Raw genomic sequence first — 13604 nt, 5'->3', positions numbered from 1 at the left:
GAACTATCTTAGATTTGCTGATGACATAATTTCTTTCAGTGCATCAGGGAAGGAGCTAAAACAAACGATTGCTGTGCTGAACGCTGGGAGTCTGAAAGTAAACTTGAATGTAAATATGAAGAAAAAGAGAGTTGTGTTTAACATGTTCATTCATTCCCAGTAAAAATGTGGACAGAGCTACAATCTTTTTAAAATTAGGAGAGGCAATTCAGACAGCAACAGATCATGACAAGTAAACCAGGCCAAGAATATTAACAGGAGGAAGGGCTTTTGCTAAACAGAGTAACAATCACGAAGAGTAAATTATTGTAATATATATATATATATATATATATATATATATATATATATATATATATATATATATATATATATATATATATATATATATATAAAAGAGTGGTGCCAGTACTTACTGAATGTTTCCTTCCCGTTCTGAAGTACAAATTATAAACCTTATACTTAATCCCTTCACTTCGTTGGCGTCATTCAATGTATACGAGAGAGGGGGGTGTGAACTTGGAGCAGGACAATGAAATGGCGGGGGACAGGTCGACATGGAGGCGATTTGTCTGTGGCCACCCCTTACGGGATTGAGGCGTCTGGCAATAGATAGATGGATATTATTCAAGGGGTTATCAAAATTATAAGAATGGAAGCACAGAAGTGTTCATAGAGATAATATTAAATATCGTGTGGAAGAAAGAGGAGAGTTTTATTTGGATAAGGGAAAAGACGAACGCAGAATATATAAATCACTGCAATAAAAAAGTGGAAATGGTCATGGGCAGGTCACGTTTTTCATAGAATAGATAACAGGTGGATAACGACCTGCGGAGTGACAACCCAGAGACGGAATGAGACGAAGAGGTGGACAGAGAACGAGACAAGAGAGAAGTGAAGTCGGTAAATGTGGTGGGTTTAGCGGGGACAAACTACCCTTAAATCAGAGTTGAGAAAATTGAGAAAAGACTTTGTCCTCCCTCTTACAGTTTGTCCCCATACTGCTGCCTACCTCGCTCATTCTCTCCTTCCTTCCTTCCCTGTCGCACTCTCTTCTTCCCTCCCTCCCTGCATGTCGCACTCGATCCCACCCACTTTGCTTACTCTCTCTGACTCTACTGCCTCCTTCCCACTTTACTCCGACCCTGTTGTCTCCCTCACTTCCTCCCTACGTTTCATCTACTTTCCTCCCTGCCTCCCTCCCTCAGTTTCACCCACTCCCTTCCCGCCCTCCCTACCTTAGTTTCTCCCGAGCGACAATGAATTTCACTTTCTTCGTCCGACTTGTATTCTCGTTTTCAGTATTCGTCCCGCCCTCCTCTTGTGGGTGAGGATGTGTGTGGGTGTTGGTGAGTGATGGTGGGGATGGATGGGAGTGTGTGAGGGTGGGTGTAGATGTGGGTTGGTGTGGAATGAGGATATTGTTAGATGTGGGTGCAGGAGCATGTTTATGTGGATTGCTGTGGGTGTAGACAGGTGTTAGTGTGAATGTAGATGGGTGTGGGTGGCTGTGTAGTTGGTTGTGGGTAAGGACTTATGTAGGTAGGCGAGTGGAATGTATGTGGGTGTGGGAGTGAGTATTTAAGTAGGTATGTGTTGGCAGCAGATGTATGTAGGTGTATGAAGGCGTATAAGTGTGTATATTGTAGTATGTGTGAGTGTCCAAATGTTGTAGAATGGATGTTTGTCCCTGAAAGTGTCTTGAGGTGAAGCGTTTGTGTTCATGTATAATGAATGTATGAAGGGTGTTTATGGCGTATGAAGATGTATGTTTTTATGGCACAAGGTATGTTAAAGTGCATGCGAGTTTTTGAAAATCGATGTTAGCAGTGCATGAGTACATTTGGTAGTGTATAATTGGAGGTATATTGATTGCACTGTTTCTGAGAATGCATATGAATGCGTGAGAGTGTGTATGAACCAATGTGAGTTAAAGAGTGGGTCTGCAAGCATGCGAATAAGTATGTGTATGTAAATGAATGCATTTTTCTGTGCTCTTCCTCCCTCTAACTTTTAATACTCCTCCGTTCTCCTCTGACCTTCACAACTTCATTCCTCTTCTTCCACTCCCTCTCACCCATAAGTTCACTCCAACCAATATTCCTCCCATACCCCATCCCTCTCTCTCTCTTTCTCCTACCCCACTCACAACCTATATACCAAATGATTCCCCTTCAACTCAGAATTTTACACCGCATGACACGAACGAGAAGTAACATAAAAGACTGCTTAATTTACGACAGTTCCCCCTGGGGTCACTGGACGAGGTTGATGGGCAAGGAAGAAGGGGTTAAAACGAGGGATTGGGACATGGTGTGTGTGTGTGTGTGTGTGTGTGTGTGTGTGTGTGTGTGTGTGTGTGTGTGTGTGTGTGTGTGTGTGCGCGCTATTGCACAGTGACAGATCGGTTTGTTGTCGTGTTCATGTGCATGTATGCATGTGCATGTGTTGAGCGTATGTATGCTCGTGTTTTTGTGTGCATGTCAGCTTTGGCCACAAGGTATACGTGTGCGTGTATCAGGTATGTGTGTCAGGGATGTGCGCTTTCATGGACGCCACGCGCGTGTGTGTGTGTGTGTGTGTCTGTGTCTGTGTCTGTGTTCATATACCAGTTGTGAGTATTAGAAGTGGATGGATATGAGTGTGTGTATGCGGATTTGTTTGTGATAATTATGTATGTATTTATGTGTGTGTGTGTGTGTGTGTGTGTGTGTGTGTGTGTGTGTGTGTGTGTGAGAGAGAGAGAGAGAGAGACCCAGGTATATGAGAATGAAGTGATTGTATGCGACATATATGAAATCAAGTGTGTAGATGATCGAGGTGTGTGAAGTCTCAGGCATGTGAGAAACATAGAAACAAGAGTCAGTTTTGTGTGTGTGTGTGTGTGTGTGTGTGTGTGTGTGTGTGTGTGTGTGTGTGTGTGTGTGTGTGGAAATTAGGTGTAAAAAGTGTGTGAAAGTCACTTGTTTAAGAGCCAGAAACATAAACCTTCAGTGTGAAAGTCAGGTATATTTGAGATACTGTAAGTACGTGAAAGTATTGTAAGGTGTGTGTGAGCCAGGTGTATGAAAGTCAGATGTAACTTATGTGGTGTGTGAGAGGTAACTGAACTAGGTGTGTAAAAGATGTATGAAAGAGTTGTGAAGGTCAGGTGTGGAAAAGTCATGTGTGTGTGAAAGTGAGGTGTGTGTGTGTGTGTGTGTGAATCATGTTTGTGAAGGGCAGTTAGCCCATGTGTGCATCAGTTGTGTGTGTGTGTGTGTGTGTGTGTGTGTGTGCACCAGGTGTGTGACTCGTGTGTTTCAGCGAGGTGTCTGAAAGTCATGTGTATGTGAGCCAGTTGTGAAAGTTATGTGTGTGTGTGAACCACTTGTGTGAAAGTCATGTGTATGAGGCAGGTGTGTGAAAGTCGTGTGTGTGAGGCTGCTGTGTGAAAGTCATGTGTGTAAGCCAAGTGTGTGGAGGTTGTGTATGTGATCCCGGTGTGTGAAAGTCATGTGCGTGTGAGGCAGGTGTGTGAAAGTCATGTGTATGAGGTCAGCGGCCCTGTGACCAGAGACAGGGGGAGGGTGTAATGACCTCTTGTTTAGACAGGGAGGGAGGGGAGGGGAGAATGGAGGGGAAGAAAGGGAAGGGAGGGGAGGGCATGGGGAGGAGAATGGACGGGAAGAAAGGGAAGGGAGGGGAGGGCATGGGGAGGAGAATGGAGGGGGTGAAGGGGAGAGGGGAAAGGGAGAAGGGAAAGAGAAAGTTATGAGGAAAGAAAGGATAAAGAAGGGGAGAAAGGTAAAGGGAGAGAGTATGGACGGGAAAAGGGAGGGAATGAGTGAAAGAGAGAGGAACAAGGAGAGAATGAGGTAAAAGAAGGGGGAACGGAATGAGAGAAAGGGATAAGAGGTTAGATGGAATGAAGGACAAAAAGAAAAAGGAGAGAACGTTGAAGCGAGAGACAGAGGGGAAGGAAAAGAAAGGGAGTAGAGAAAGGAGAGGAGGTAAGTGGAGTGAAAAAAGATGAGAGAGAGAGAGAGAGAGAGAGGGAGAGGGGGGGGGGAGAGAGAGAGAGAGTGACCTCGTAGTAGTTGTAATAACAGTTATAGCAACAGTAAATGTGCTACAACCGCAGTACACTGACCTACATGTTCCGGGTGACATAGCAGTGGCCCACATGTCATTAGGTACGGGTTGGGTCGTGGAGTAGGCTGGCTATCCGGCCCGTGTGTATGTCCTTTGTTTGGCTGTCAGTTGTCCATCTTCTGTCTATCTTTTGTCTGTCTGGTCTGTCCCTTTTCCGTCTATCCCCTGTCTGCATGCTTTTCCTCAGCATTTCCTGTTTACCTGCTCAATCGGTAGAGAGTTGGCCTGCAGTCCTGACGGACCCAGGTTCAAATCCCGCTGAGGCAGGGAACAGTTTAAGGATTTGAATTTCAGAAAAATCAGACTTTACTGATCTACCTGAAGGCCCGCCGACATGTCGTAAAATACCCCCGCTAATACCAATACACCAGTCCTGTATGAGAGCCCTAGCATGTATTCAGTATGGACGGTGGGTGTTAGCGCCGAAGTGGTGACATGTAGAGGTGTGCGGTACGTAGGAGGACTACTGGGCCTTGAAAGCAGGCTGTGAAGCCTATGCCTAGAGTCGGTCACATAAAAAAAAAAAAAAAAAAAACTATCCTCTGCCTGTCTATCCCTGTCAGTCTATTTTTTTTGTCTGTCTACCCGTCTTGGAGAGTGGGCAATCCAGATACAGAGGGTTACTGCATCTGTTTTTGTGCTCATAAAAGTATCTATGTTTGTAGCTGTTTTTTGCACATATGAAGCTCTCGGTCTGCCTGTTTGTTTATGTTTATTGAAGACTGTTCCTTCTCATTTCGTTCGTAGCTACCAATCTGTCTGTCTTTCTTTCCATCTATCCATCTGTCTGTTGTGTACTCTGTCCACTATTACTGTTTGTATTTCTATATTTCATATTTGTATACAGTACATCTATTATGTGTTTAATTGTTAGTAGGTTGTCGACTGTCTGTTCATTTGTAACTTTCTTTAACTTTGATCGATCTATCCATCCATCCATCCATTCAACCACCCGTCCGTCCATCCATCCATCCGTCTAAATACTTATCATTCAATCTATCTGTCTACCTGTTCATATCTTTTAGTGTTTATTAGCTTTCTTATGTACCGTATTGAAGCATCTCAACATTATTAAAGGAGAGAGAGAGAGAGAGAGAGAGTACTAGACACGGGGGAGACAATAGAGGAGAGGTCAGGGGTCATTCACCTCCCCAGGGTCACATCTCCCTACGTCACCTATCCACTCCAGTCTTCTCCCCACCCAACACTTTTCCACTCCCAGCCCCACCTATTTCCACTCCCCACTCAACTTCCCCTCTCCTCCCCAGCCTCCTTCCCTCCCCACGCCATCCTCCTGCGTACCCCACTCTCTGCCAGACCCCAATTTCCTTACTCCTTTTCCAAACCCCACCACCCTCCCCTCCCCTACTGACGGCCTCTCGCCTCTCTCCACCCCACTCTTCTCCACGCCACACTCTTTTTCTCCTTCTGTCATCTCCCTCTCCCCATCCCACTCTCCTTCAACCCCACTCTTTTTTTCCCTGTCACCTCCATTACGCCGCCTCATGCTCCTCCCCACCTCATTCTCCTCCCCACCCCATCCCAGTTTCTCCCCACTCTCATATCCCACCCCATTTCTCTCTCTCTCTCTCTCTCTCTCTCTCTCTCTCTCTCTCTCTCTCTCTCGCAACAGGAGTGATGATAAAGGGAATCCAGCTAATATATTTCCTTGTTAACTGATTAATTTTTTGGCATAAATAGATTATATATCATTAAGCGTAGTGAGAAATCGTAAATGAAATGTGCTTGACCTTTAGCTCTCCTTGCGTCATGAGAGAGAGACAGAGACAGACAGACAGACAGATAGACAGACAGATAAGAAATAATGGAAGCTAGAGGACACGAGAATAGAGAGAGTGAAAGAGAAGAGATGAGGGAGGAGAGGAGAGTTGCGGATTGGGGTGAGAAGAGGTCAAGAGGACGGGGAATGGTGACGGGGAGTGACGCGGGAGAGAGACTGGGGAGAAAGGAAGAGGGGAAAATAAGGAAAGTTTAAGGGATCTGTGAGAGGCATGAGTGGGAGGAGAAAGAGGGGAGGGGAAGGGAGAGAGCGGGGAAAGGATCGGGGAGAGGGAAGATTAAGGAAAGAGAAGGATGGGTGATGGAGAGAGGTGAGGAGAAGGGAGAGGGGTTGAACAGAGGAAATAAGGGAAGCGGCTGGGGAGAGGGGAAGGGGAGGGGATGAAGGGGGAAAGTTGGGGTGAATTAAACAAGAGGACGTCGACTTCTGACCTTTGTGGACGACAGAGATGAAAGTGAAAACCGGGGAGGGAGGGTGCGAGGGAAGGGGAAGGGAGGGGAGGAGAGGGGAGAAAAGGAAGTGTGAAAGGTAAGGGAGAAAGAGGGGAAAGGTAGAGGAGAGAAGTGAGGGAAGAAGGCACAGTACATGAGAGGAGAGGGAATTGCGAGAGGGAAGAAGGGGGAAAACGGGAGGGAGAAGAGGGGAGAAGGGGAAGGACGTGTGAGAGGTGAGGGGAAAGGAGGAGGGGTGCAGAGGAGGAGAGGGGACTGCGAGATGGGAGGAGATAGACAGATAGATAAATGGATAGATCATCACACAGAGAGAAAGAGAGGGAAGAGTGGTGAAAGTAGAAGAGAAGGCAAGGAGAGATTGAAGAGAAGGGACATACCCGATATGCAAAGTACCAGGTTTCCCAATGAGAGAGAGAGAGAGAGAGAGAGAGAGAGAGAGAGAGACGGGGGGGGGGTGCAGAGAGAGAGGGCCCCTCACTGTGAAACAGTTCCAGGAAAGCCACTGATAACGGACCTTTTCTGCGAAATTCCTGCTGTTTTATTCAGCTGCGAGTGTAGTTATTTAGTATTGTCATACTGCTGCTGGTATTACTGTTACTACTGCTGCTACTTCTACTGTTGCTAGTATTACTACTGTTACTATTACTACTATTACTACTGCCACTGTTACTACTAATACTACTGCCCCTACTAAGGAACTGATATCGCAGTGGTTCAATTGGGTATATTCGGAAAGGCGTAATAAAATTGGTTGGCACTTTTTTTTTAATCTTGATAAACGACAGATTGACTGTCCGACTAGTGTATAATTATAAAACACATCTAAAAAAAGAATAAAGTAACATACAGAGGGTTATGCATGTGAGGTGAAGCCAAAATCTGAAAGTCCTGAAAGATGTATGAGAATGAAGCGGCCCATTTTACGGGACATACTGTCAATAATTCTCCCACTTCACTAATTTCTCTTTCACAGTTTCTGGACTCTACCTCACTCCGCCTCTAGGTTAGGATAAATGTCGGCATGACTATGATGATAATTCTTAATAGGCTACTAACGTTTTATATATAGTTTTATACCATTGTTTTTGTTTAGTTGTCCCTACTCCTTTGATGGGGCAGTAAAGGATTGGATAATGATTTGAATGTTATTGTTTTGCAGTAGTTGTCGTATCATGGTTTGTTTTTATTAATCATCATCATATTGACCTTTTTCCCACCTAAGAATGGAGTAAGGTAGGGTTGAAACAACAGAACCAGAGAAAATGCGAAAGTGGAAGAATTTATCAACAGAATGATTTAGAGATACGAGCTGGGCATTCTGTTTCACATCATTTATGCCCACGGAATTCTGGCTTCACCGTTTGGGCCTGTCTGCACATATTTTAAGTATTTAACTTTATAGACGCGTGTCACGCACTCCTGTCAGACAGAGTTAATCCGTTGACTATGAAGTACAAAAAAAAAAAGAAAGAAAGAGGGACTTCCACGTCCAGGTCATACACTCCGTACGTAATTCATCTAGCCAGCTCGATCCCCTTTCAATTCCCCGGCCTTACAAGCCTCCATACCTCACTTTCTCACATTCATTTACCATATCCATCCACTTCCTTGGCCTTGCACGCTTGCTTCCACCTTCAAACTTACTCACATATTCCTTTTTCAGCATTCTTTCTACATCCATTCTCTCCATATGAGCATTTCACATCCGTCCTTTCCATATGACTCCCTTCTACCCTATTTTTATAAGACTTTCTTTATTAACACATTTACCCTTATCCGTAATATTTAGTACAATGTTTTAATGGAAACAATATACCTGTCTTTTTATTCCATAATGTGCAAGATTTTATACCAAGGTAAATTACACAGCCCACTATATGTCCAGTACGAGAGTGAAAGATATGACCTTTCAAGCTTCACAGTCATGTTTCCAGGTGGATAGAAAGGAGGTGAGATAGACAGGTGCCTCTCTAAACAACACAAGGAAGTTGGCTTGCTCCATGAATAAAAGGCAGGCGTCCTACATTCATACTACTAGGAAACTACCTCAAGAATGGAGTCCCACGGGTGAAAGTTGGTGCGGGGGAAGGGAGAGAAGGTAGAGAGGTAGGGAGGGGGAGGGATGGAAGGAAGGGGTGGGGAGGCTGGGGAAGGGAAGGCTAAGGGAGGGGGAGCAATTTAGGGAAGACGGGGGTAGAAAAGTAGAGGATAACAGGGATGGAGGGAGAGGCAAACGTAGAGGTAGAGAGGAAAGGTAAAGGGGTTGGGGAAGCAGGAGGAGGGAAAGGAGAAGGGTGGGGGGTTGGCAGAGGGAGAAAATGAGAGGATGACAGGGGTGAGGGAGGAGATGCAGAGGTCGAGAGGAAAGTGGGAGGTTTGTAGGACGGGGAGGAAGTTGGAGCGGAGAGGAAAGTGAATGTCAGTCCATGATGAAGAAAACCGCACTAACAGGAAGCAGAAGTGAAGGAGACACCTCGTGCACTCTCGATAGATGAGGACGTCTTATTTGGGGCTTGTTAGTGTAATCGTCTTTCCTGTGCGGCATCTGTTGCGCGGTTTTTAGAACAGGTATGAAGAAAGGCAGGGGAGAGGGGAAAGTGTGGTGGTTGGGGAAAGGGGATGGGAGAGTTTGAGGAGTAAGATGTAGGGGTTGGGGAGGGGAAAAGTAGGAGGGCAAGAAAGGGAAAGGTGGATGGGTTGGAGAGAGAGGACGGTGGAGAGGCTGGGGAGAGAGAAAATGTAGGGCTGGGGAATGGCGACAGTAGAGGAGTTAGGGAGAAGGGGAAGATGAAGGAGTTGGAAAGAGGGGAAGAGATGGGGGATTGGGGAAAGGGGAAATGGAGAGGTTGAAGGGGTTGGGGAGAGGGGGCAGCGAGGGGAGGGAGAGGGAAAGTTGGTGGGTGTAGTCAAACAAGATGGGTGACCAAACTCGTGACCACGCCCATGAGCGTGTACGTAGTGGAGTAAGGGCGTTGGTGGGGATGGCCTTGTGGAAATTGCAGAGGAAGGACGGGCGGGACTGGCCTGCCTCGCCCCGCTGCAGTCGAGGCCGCCGAGGGGGGAGGGGAAGAGGAGGTCGGGTTCGGTGACCACTTGGAAGGCTGCATCACCAACATATCGCCACACCATATAACTATGCAACTATTATACTGTACAGTCATACATATATACAACCATACATCTGTGCTCTACACTCTGTATTCTATGACGTTTCTGTTTTACCTGTTGCCTCATCTGTCGCAAACCACTCCGTGAAAAAAAAAAAAAAAATCAGTTCCGTTGGTCCTGTCCGATATCTCACCGCCGGAACACGTGGAGTGCCAGTACCACCTCCACCTCACCAGTACAGAGGCTGGAGGAGGTATTGATGAAGGAGGAGGGGGGAGGTATTAGTGGAAGGGGATGAGGAGAGGGAGAGATATTGGTGGATAGGGAAAAGGAGGGGGGGAGGTAGTGGTAGGTACTGGTAGTGGTGTGGCATCGGGGTGGGGATGGAGAGGGGGGAGGTGTGACGTGTGCCCTCAAACTCTCCCTTCCACCACGCAGGCAGGCACTGACCCCACCGTCGGCACTCACAGGCCCGTGTCGGCAATTCAGGCACCCCCCCCCCACACACACACACACACACCCGCCCATCCACTTTCACACCCGATGACGCATTGCCCAGTTTTTTCCTGATAACGCCGGGGGATTTTATTCGGCCATCAGAGGGTTAACCAGGGCGCCGTGACCTGATCGATGTCGTTCCCCTTTACTGTGTCCTTGATTAGCTCCACGTGCTGAGTTTGTGGAGGGGCGCTGACTTCACACCTACATAAACACGTGTACATGCGTAAAACACACAGGCACACAGAGGTCAATGGTTTTCGCATCAAAAATCATCACCATCATCATCATCATCATCATCATATCATCATCATCCCAGAATTTCAGATTGGGTGGGTAGGATTTACAATTACGAAAATCATCATCTTTATAATTATCATCACCATTATCATAGCCTTCATTGGCACCTAAGAGATAATTTGGTGTACGTTGCAGAAACAGAGAGAATGCACAAAAGCAGAACTCTCAAGCAGCGTGCCAGAGAAACAGGACACACACACACACACACACACACACACACACACACACACACACACACACACACACACACACACACACACACACACACACACACACACACACACACACACACACACACACACACACACACACACACACACACACACACACACACACACACACACACACACACACACACACACACACACACACAAATCTTGGCTCCTCGTTACAAGCAAACAGTCAGGCACAAATTTAGACGCTATAAACAGTGTTCATCAGTCCCTGCTGATGAACACTGTTTATAGCGTATATCGAATTAGGGACCCTACAGAAACATCATCAACCCTCATCTGCATAATTATGACAAGAAGGGAAGAGGAACACGTTTGGCAGTTAGAGAGCAATTAGCTGAACGTGAGGAAAGTTTGTATCACTCATTAGGGACAGTTATTCAAGCGAGATACTGGCATGTTTATCACACACACACACACACACACACACACACACACACAGCGAAATCAAGTGGCAATTACAGAACTTGATCATTAACCCTCACAGACCAATCCAGTAACTCCCACAGGTATTTTTATTAGTGTCGGCAAGCAAGAGGTAGCTGACAAACAAGCACGTAAAATTGATGTTATCGATTGCAATTGACGTCACCGATTAAATCACGTTATCATTGACTGAGCCATGACATCACTGATTGAACCATGACGTCGATTATTAAACCATGACGTCACTGATTGAACCATGACGTCACTAACAGAACCTTGACGTCACTAACTGAACCATGACGTCACTGTCGAGGTATGGTGCCACGTGCAGAACAGTCCCTCTTTAATATTCTTGCAGCTGCCATACTCAGGACCGTTGACGTAGAAGACTCCCAGATACCTCTTTCTCACCAGTTTATTCCGGTATTTTCCAATGTAATACTTTTCTTATTAATGAACACAGTGACGGTATTAAGATCTTTAAATTGCAAAGGAATGTTGATTGGAATAAGTCTTGTATCTTGTACATGAAGATTGTGTCTATAATAATAATAATAATAATAATAATAATAATAATAAACTACAACAATGATAAAATCACCACTACCACCACCACTATCGCCACCATCATTATCATCATCATCATCTTTCTCATGATCATCTTGTCCTTATTCCCCTTTATGGGTGGGATAGAAAAAGACAGGCAAAATATATCACTGGATTAAGGTGCGATATAACACATTTATCGTATTATTTATGTTAATCATGCAATTTTACTTTGATATGGATACCAATAGTGAGCATATAAGTGAATATTTCGGCGTAATATGGCACATTGATTTCTCTTTTATGTTATTCATGTAATTTCTATTGTTTTCAAGGGAATGTTGGGGTTAATTTTTTAGCTTAGGGTATTGTGAATATGTTTGATGTAAGTTGATGTAAAAATGTCGATGAATATATGGTACGTTAAGGGATTTTGGGCACAGTTTTGTATATATATATTTTTTTTCATTATCAGAAAGACATAAGTAATTGTGAATATACTGTAAAGTTGAATTAAGTTGTTTATGCAATTCAAGGTTTAAAAAATACATATATCCGTAAGGAGGAACGTATAACATGCTAATTAAACGACCAAAAATGAGACACAGAAGAATGAGGCGCAGGAGAATGAGACACAGGAGAATGAGACACAGGAGAAGGTGACACAGGGGATGGAGACACAGGAGAAGGAGGCACAGAAGAAGGAGGCACAGAAGAATAAGGCGCTAAATAAATGGCTTAGACTGAGGTGCCGGAGAGTTCACTATAAGGCCACGAGTAAACGGCCCCACAGAGTGAAGCCAGCGGCCTCAATTTTCATGGCACTGACCCACTCCTGACGTCACGGGCCTCATGGACGTCAGTGGCCTCCCTCAGGTTGTTGACTCCCCCCTCACTTTGATTTTTTTCCCTCCTGTTGTTTTTTTCTTATTTTTTTCCCCGATGTCACTTTTTCAAACTACATTATTCCTTCTGTTTTCTCGTTTTTTGCCTTTTTCCTTTGTTTTTTCCTCTGGGGTCACCTTTTCTTTCTAACGACATTATTCCTGCCTTACGTGGTAGGGCATTTTGACGTCGTTATTTCTTTTTAACGTAGTTATTTCCTTTTGACGTTCTTCCTTTTCGACATCATTATTCCCTTCTGACGTCATTATTCCCTCATGACCTCGCTGTTCCCTCCTGACTTCATTACTCCCTCCTGATATTATTCTCCTGACGTCATTATTCCCTTCTGACGTCATTATTCCCTTCTGACGTCATTATTTCCTCCTGACGTCATTATTCCTTCCTGACGTCATTATTCCCTCCTGACGTCATTATTTCCTCCTGACATCGTTATTCCTTCCTGACGTCATTATTTTCTCCTGACGTCGTTATTTCCTCCTGACGTCATTATTCCCTTCCTACGTCATTATTCCCTTCCAGACGTCAGTATTCCCATATGAGGTCAGACATCCCCTCTGACATCGTATATCCCCACCACCATCACTTAATCCCACTGCAGTTCACTTAGTTACCCATAGATATCATTAACATGTACTTTTACGTCATTGGATTCCCTAGTTTGCGTCGCGGAATGCACTCCAACGTCGACGGATCCCACTTACACGTAACAAACTACTTTCCAACGTTCACTGAATCCCACTCCGACGTCACCTACCTTCGCATTGACGTCATTAACCGTTGTGACGTCACGGTCCCACCATAGCGTCACTGACCCCATTTCTGCGCCACTCAGCACGGCCCGTCTCGGTCAGTCACCCCCTCCTCGCTATGACGTCACTGACCTTAATATGACGTCACTGATCCCACTCTGACGTCATTAATCCCTTCACTACAATGACGTCTTTTATTCATTTTAATCAAGCTACCGCCAGACGATTTTATTAACCTAAATCTAATAGAGAAGGGATTAACGAAGTGTATATCTAATCCCTTCCAGACCCCCAAATCATCCTAAAGCTGAATATGAAAGTAAAAAAGTAAAATAAATAATGACGTCACAAATCCCCGCCCCAGTACGTCACTGACCCCAATTCTGACGTCACTCGCCCCGCCCCGCCTAGGTCAGTCACCCCTCGCGCGTATTTTGCAGTCTGGGGC

Source organism: Coenobita brevimanus, chromosome 94, assembly GCF_032717465.1.
Source record: "Coenobita brevimanus isolate Jiangsu-jjx chromosome 94, ASM3271746v2, whole genome shotgun sequence".
Lineage (NCBI taxonomy): Eukaryota > Metazoa > Arthropoda > Malacostraca > Decapoda > Coenobitidae > Coenobita > Coenobita brevimanus.
This window is presented reverse-complemented; position numbering follows the sequence as displayed.